At 43.7% G+C, this 7345-nt stretch overlaps 1 non-coding gene across 1 annotated transcript; it reads left to right on the top strand.

The window, feature by feature from the left end:
* The first annotated feature begins 312 nt into the window (after nucleotides 1–312).
* Nucleotides 313–431, top strand: LOC112479981. Its single transcript, XR_003046396.1, has one exon. It is a non-coding gene; the product is annotated as a 5S ribosomal RNA (ribosomal RNA).
* The last annotated feature ends 6914 nt before the right edge of the window (nucleotides 432–7345 follow it).

Below are 7345 nucleotides of genomic sequence, written 5' to 3'. Positions count from 1 at the left end.
ATGACCCACAGCTCTAGGCCTTCCTGGCTCTGAGTTCTTAAGAAGGAAGGCCTACTGCCTTAGGATATTGTTGACTGAGGAAATCAGACCAGCCTCAACCACCTCCTAAAAGTCACTGCCATCTGACTGCCCCCAGTTTGTTGTACAAACTGGCCCCTATGGAGTATACAGTGAAGGCAGGAGGCAGCTGTCCTCATTCCCCTCAACTCTTCACACTGGCTCTCTCGGCTTGCTCTTCCGTGCCCTTGAAGGAAACCCAGGGCAGATCCTGTAGATATTCAGGCCGGTACAGGAAATAAAAAATCCTCTCAAGCCTACGGCCATGCCCCCCTGAACACGTCCGATTTCATCTGATCTCGGAAGCTAAGCAGGGTCGGGCCTGGTTAGTACTTGGATGGGAGACCACCTAGGAAGACCAGGTGCTGTAGGCATTAAAAAAAAAAGAAAAAAATCCTCTAAAGTGTTGGTGAAGATGTACAGAAAAATACTTTGGCTTCACTAGTGAGAATGTAAAATGATGCAGCGACTGAGAAAAACGGCTTGGCAGTTATACAGAAAGTTAAACAGATTTACCATATGACCCTGCCATTCCACTTCTGGGTATAAACCTCCAAAGGACTGAAAACAGTGACTCAGACAGACGCTTGTAAGCCGATGTTCATAGCAGCATTGCTCGTAATAGCCAAAGGGTGGAAGCGGACAGGTAAAGATATAAACAAAATGCGGTGTAGACATACAGTGGACTCTTTTTCTGCCTCAAAACAGGAAAAAAAAAATTCTGACACATGGGTCAACACAGATGAACCCTGAATACATTATGCTGAGTGAAATAAGTCAGTTACAAAAAAGACAAATACTGTATGAATCCACTTATAGGAAGAATACCTAGAATAGTCAAATCCACAGAGACAGAAAATAGAATAGTATTGACCTGGGGGGAGGGGGCGGGGGGAGCCAGTGTCTCACGGGCCCAGAGGTTCAATTTAGATGAAGAAGTAGTTCCGGGTCAGAGAGCGGCGTCGGAGGCAGAACAACGTGCACGTACCTGGTGCTACTGAATTGCACACTTAAAAATGGTTACGATGGCCAATTGTGTATAGTTGATCATCATAGAAAAAAATTAAGTCCTCTAAGCATTTTCGACAGAACATCTGACCAAACTGAACACTAAAATGTGGTCTTCATCCAGCTGTACTCTTCACTCCTTCCCCCACCTGCCCCTGAGGAAGCCCCTGAGGCCAGAAAACTCGCCGTGGAGACCCCAGGACGTGGCGGACCCTCCATCACCTTTGCTCCGGTTGCCGCTGCCCTCGAGGGCCTCTCGGTGGGGGCCAGAGTGAGAGAGGAGAAGCGAGGGGGGCAGGGAAGCTCTTACTTGCCCGGGAGCAGCTGTCTTCATGCTTTGGTGCCTGCCGAGTTGATTAAATAGCCAAAGAGAGCTATTTTGTGGAGGACGTTGGTGGGCTCTTCGGAGGCCACGGCCCAGAAGACACACACACACACACACACGCACGCACACGCGCGTGCGCGCACACACACGCGTGGAGGACGTTGGTGGGCTCTTCGGAGGCCACGGCTCAGAATTACCACACACACACACACGCACACACACACACACGCACGCACACACACGCACGCACGCGCGCGCACACACACACACACACACACACACACACGATCTCTTCTCTGTAGTTCCTTGATGACAGTAGCCTCCTCCAGAAGGTGCTATTCAACTTCCTGCTCCTGCTCAGGCCCCTAGTTCCCTGGGGCCTCCCTGATGTTGGCGTCACTTTGATCTCAAGGCAGTCCTCTAGGAGGGCGACCCTCTCAAGACAATCGGGGTCAGCTGTCTGCCACAGTGTCTACATCTAGCTGAAGACTGATGCAGTCCTGCTCACCACGGGCAGAGGATGCTGCTCCCAACACAGCCCTGTGCCTCTCCCCAAAGCCACTCGGGGCAGCTCTGGCCATAGTCTCTCACTGGAGACCCTTCTACAGTGATTCTCACGTGGCAAGCTGTCTGGGACGTTTTCCTAAAGCTCTCTGTGGGAGGGACAGAGGATGAGAGTAAGTGTCTCCTCTCTACAAGTGAATCCTCACCACGAATGTTCCACACCTTCTCTCCTGTGGTGTGCAGGTGGGCGTCGGAACAAGGGCGGCAGAATCAGCCTTCACAGTGTCTGAGCGCATCTGGCCCTTAGTCTTGACAGAGGTTAGGACTCAACACCCACCCACTGTCTCGCTCTCAGCCCTTGAGGCCTCTGTCTTCCTCTAAAGCAATAGGAAGAGTTGCATCTAGCATCTCGTTATGAGGGTTTTCGTTTGCTTGTTTAGGGTTTTTGATCTTTTGATAAGCTGTCCAACGATGCAGAGATGTAATAAATATGTGTATACGATGGGGGTAATATAGCCAGAGAAACCAATGAAGATTGCTAGAATTTGCATAAGTAGCTTAGAGATGTTCTAAGGAGGAACCAAAACCTCAAACTTTTGTCTCAAGAGTGAACAATTAAAATCTGTGGACGACATTGATACTGACCAAAGGTCACAACCAGAGAAGGTCAGAAGACCACTGTGATTTAAAAAAGAGAAAACCAACCAGAGAGAAGAGCCGGAGCTGGGCCCAGCATCAGGCAGGCAGTCTGCGGTGTGGTGATGGGGGTCTTGCCTGAGGCTCCCTGCAGTGTTTCCGGTGGCAGAGCTCTGAAGGGAGCCCTTTTCTTTGGAGAATGGGGAAACTTACAGCTTAATGTCCCTTAGGTCTCTAAGCCCCGCTGTGACATGGAATATTTAATTTGCTGAAACATTATCATTTATTAATATCTTACATAATTTAGCCTCTAGATAAGGAAGTATGTGTTCATGTTCACGTTCAATGAGTATAAACTATTAAAATAGGATAACTCGGGCCAATGGAAAGCCATAATTCATAATCCAGGAATCGATGGTGGGAGACAAGGGAACTTTCCAGGTAAGGCAGGCCACTGCCTTCGCTTGCTGAAGTTCCAGGTGGTACCGACCTTCCAATGCACGTGCAATAAGAAGCGACAGTAGAGGAGCCAGTTGCTCTCATTCTCGATATGGTTCATCTCCTGCCCGGGAGCACTGGCTCCTCCTGCTCCCTTCCTTCTGCATAGTTCTATGAAGATGCTAGCTAGAGCTGGGGTTATCCTAAGTCACGTGTCTAATGAGAATAGTTGGTCTCCCAGAATAACACCTGTTCCATCCCAAGAGGTCCTTAGACACCGCACACACATTAGGAAGGTTTTGCGTCCCCAGGTAGCAGAAATAACATCGATGGGTGAGGACGCGAGGACTTCTCACAGCCACAAGTTCGTGGGTCCGGAAATTCTTGCAATAAATAGACCTTTTTAATAGTGTCTGTAAGTATGTCCTTCAAATTTATTGGACCACAATGTTGAAATATGGTGGAAATGGCCACGACACATCACTTTGGCAACACACGACCTTCCCAGAACAGCTAGTGGCCACCTGGCTGGGAGATAAATCATAACCTTTGTCCTCACAAAACTGCTGTGCCGGCGAGGTGAGACCGTTGGTGTGAAAACGCCCAGCTCTGTGCCTAAAACATAAAAGCTGCTCAGTGAGTATAGTGTCACGTGAGCCAGACATGAATCAGAGTCCATGAATAAATGGGACACTGCACTTCAGGAATGTCCAAGGAAGAGAGGCCCCAGATAGCCGTGCACGTGTGTCCTGTGTGCCCAAGGACAAGGTGGGGTCCCCGATGGGGGAAATGGGAAGAATTAAAAGAAAACCTCAGCCTTGCTCACAGCTCATGCTGGTCCCAGTTCTACCCTCAAACTTCCCCACTCTTCCTGCTTCTGACTTGATCCTGCCTTTTATGGCCCAAAGGACAAATGCACGCACGAGACAGAAATGATGGCTAACAATCGAAATGGAGCAATGGGATACAGAAGGAAGGAAAAACTGTACGGTGTTATCCATTTTACACCACACTGCAGGGCCCAGGTGATCCAGAGCTTTATGGCAAAGCAAGGCCTCCATCTAGAGGGAAAGCAGAGATGTTCAACATCGCAAATTCTACTTGCAAATGTTATATTTGCAACCTTCCTCCACCCTCCATATTAGGCTTGGCAGCTGTTCTAAAGCTATATGCCAACTAAATCAGGCTTGACAATCATATTTGTTTCTGGCTACTTAATTCATTCATTTAGCTCAGTAATAGATATTAACAACATTATATTCCCTACAGCAATGCAAACAATTACAGACATTTGTAATGTTCCAGCTTCTGCTGTGTCACAAATGCTAATGAATCAGTAAAACTAAAAAAAAAAAAAAAACTGTCTCTCAGGCAATAGGCTAAATAGAATAAAAGTAATTTTTCTCCTTTACTAGTAACGGTGGAAAAAATGGAGACTTGACCATTTTCAAAAAAGCCTTTTTACCTTTAGGCAATATATTTTTTAATCCGTCTAATTTAAACAAATGCTACGTCTTAAACTCAACAAGAAAAACTCAACCAAGTGATTGTTATAAGAAATAACAGCAGCACTAAAGACTTCGAAGACTTTTTAGGTTGTGATTTAACGTGGAAAATAGTTCAAAATGTAGGAAAACTGGCATCTGGCCACCCGCGATGCAGTCAACAAGTAAAAGCAAAAATGTCTGAATGTGTCGTCTACAACTTCCTGCCACGACTCAGCGTAGTTGGGAAAAGGACAAAGACTGATGTGGCAAAAAAAAACGTGACTAGGGACCATCCGTGTAAGGATTTATGAGCCCGACTGCATTTGAAATGAAATCGAATTGAACATTTCCACATTTTTATCGTAGGGCAGAAACTGCATAAGAAAAAAGGAAAAAGAGAGGGAGGAAGAAAAACGTGGAGAGAGGACAGAACCAGGAGCAGGTGCAAATGAAACATTTGGAAAAAAAAAAAAGCGGCCAGTCGGGGACGAGAAAAACAAGACGTACTTTCCTTTCTAATAAAACCTTTCTTTACTACTATAAAAAAAAAAAAAAAAGCTGGTGTGCTGGGAGGTAAGCAGAGGAAGAATGTTCAGGAAATAGCACGTTGAACTGCATGTAGGAAGAGACCTGAGAAATGGCCAACTAAAAAAAAAAAAAAAAAAGGCTGGTGTGCTGGGAGGTAAGCGGAGGAAGAATGTTCAGGAAATAGCACGTTGAACCGCATGTAGGAAGAGACCTGAGAAATGACCAACTTATTTGTTATTTAACATTTAGTTTGCAATGTAGAGCACATCAAGAATCCCGACTGGGCAAGAGACGTTTCGGTGGGGAGGTAGGGATGGAGGCTCTTTGGAGAGATTTTGCTGCAAAGGTGAGCAAAGAAATGAAAGAGTAATTGGTTGCAAAAGGGGAGTCAAGGGAAGCATTTGTGTTTCATGTGAGAGAAACAGCAATGGGTTTGTTTGCGGGTGGGAATTATTGAACGGAAAGCAAAACATAGAGAAGCGTGAAAGGGAGGAACTTCAGGAGCGATGTTTTTGAACGTCCTGAGTGACATGATCCAGTGCCCAGAGGAGGGGCTGGCTTTAAGTGGAAACACTAAGAGTTTGTTGACTGTAGGGCCATGGAAAGGCAGAGAAGGTAGATAGAGCTGCCTCACCAGGAGAATGGTGGGAAACTTGGAAGGTTCTTTTCAGATGACTTCAATTTTCTCAATGAAGAAATAAGAGCTTGAGCCACAAACGGTACGGACGCATTTATATTTGCACTGTTCTTTGTCCATCCAGTTGACGTTCCTCATTTCCCCAGTATGCACTTTCTATGTTCATAATTTTTATGTCATTTTCCAGGTGGCAAACAAACACAGAGAAGTCAACGAGCACTCTGGGAATAAGAAAAGAAGGACTTAGAGGCTCTTGCTCCTTAAGATGCATCACCATGTATATTGTATCTCTTAATTATAGGTATCCTGTCTTTGGGACCAACATCCAAATTTAATCTGGAGAATCTCAGCATTCCTCACAAAGAAAAGCAAGGTAAATTCTATACACATGGACTTACACTTTTAAAGTCATAACTTTCTGTTCAGATTGCTCTTCTAATTAATTTTCTCTACTGCCCACAGTAGCTCTACAGGGGACATTAGCCCTAAAACTAGTTCATGCAAAGCATTTACTTTTCAGAGGTTTGCCTTTTCCACAAAAGTTTGTTCTTTATAAGCCTAGTCCAGAGTTTCCAAGCAGTGTTACAAAGATTTTTTTTTCTTTTATTAATTGGTCCAAAGAGATGCTCCTTGGTAAAAGTTTTCTTGATTGTGGATTTTAGAAATGCCTCCAACTTTATCTGTTTCTTGGAGCTACTCAATGGAAATTAGCATATTAAGGATTTTGAGGTGTCTTAGGGATAATAAGGGGACTTTCATATCCCAGTGTTTCCCATACCTAAGAATTCTTACTTTCATTATACTTTGGAAATAGCTAGTTTACAGCATAAAAATATAGCATTCCATGATAAAATCATTAGATCTATTTTATTTTGATGATTCCAATGTTTAAGAAAATGAATGTGACTAATAGATCACTGCAGCACAGATTAGCTTATGCCAACTAACATACACCTCTACCTACACAGGGAAAGGAATAGAGATGAACAGATCATGACCCTCTCTGAAAAGCAAAAAAAAATGTTTTTCTATATGTCTTATATCCCAGATCTGTGTCAGGGAATGAGAATCAGTATTATCTAAATGACAAGAATGAATACAAATAAAAGAATATGCATTACCGCACACTGATCCATTCCATTTCTAATTATAAAATATATAATGTATAAAATGCTAATGTAAAACTCATTTAAAATAAGAAAATATGGTAGCACTCTTAAATAATTACTTACACATTAATACATTTACCTGTAACTGTGAGGTATCAGCAGAAAATTTTATTTTCATGACTTTTACCTAATATACTTAATGAATCATGTAATGCTTCCTCAAGTGATTAGGTGAAATTATATTTAAATAACAGGAAATTAAGTTTAAAAATTGAATAGTTGAAAGTGTAATACTGATTTAAACTGCTAATTTAGTGAATGATAATTACATAATGTGTCATAACCCAAAACAGACTCTACCATGAGGCATCCTTGGGACGTTGGCAGCATAGGTTAGTGGAGAAAAAGAGAAAACAATTAGTTGGCAGGGCCAAGGCTCAGGGAAATAATCCAGGTGTAGATTTGACTCCCTACAGGACAGGAGTAAAAATTCAAAGCCAGTATTCAAATAAATAAGAGGAATCGAGGTTCAATGAGGCAAGATGGGGCAGAACAGAGGGGTGACTGGCAAAAGATTCGATCAAAAAAATAGGCCATCATAGTGACCATCTTCATG

Source organism: Pteropus alecto, unplaced genomic scaffold (genome assembly GCF_000325575.1).
Source record: "Pteropus alecto unplaced genomic scaffold, ASM32557v1 scaffold21, whole genome shotgun sequence".
NCBI lineage: Eukaryota > Metazoa > Chordata > Mammalia > Chiroptera > Pteropodidae > Pteropus > Pteropus alecto.
This window is presented reverse-complemented; position numbering and strand designations above follow the sequence as displayed.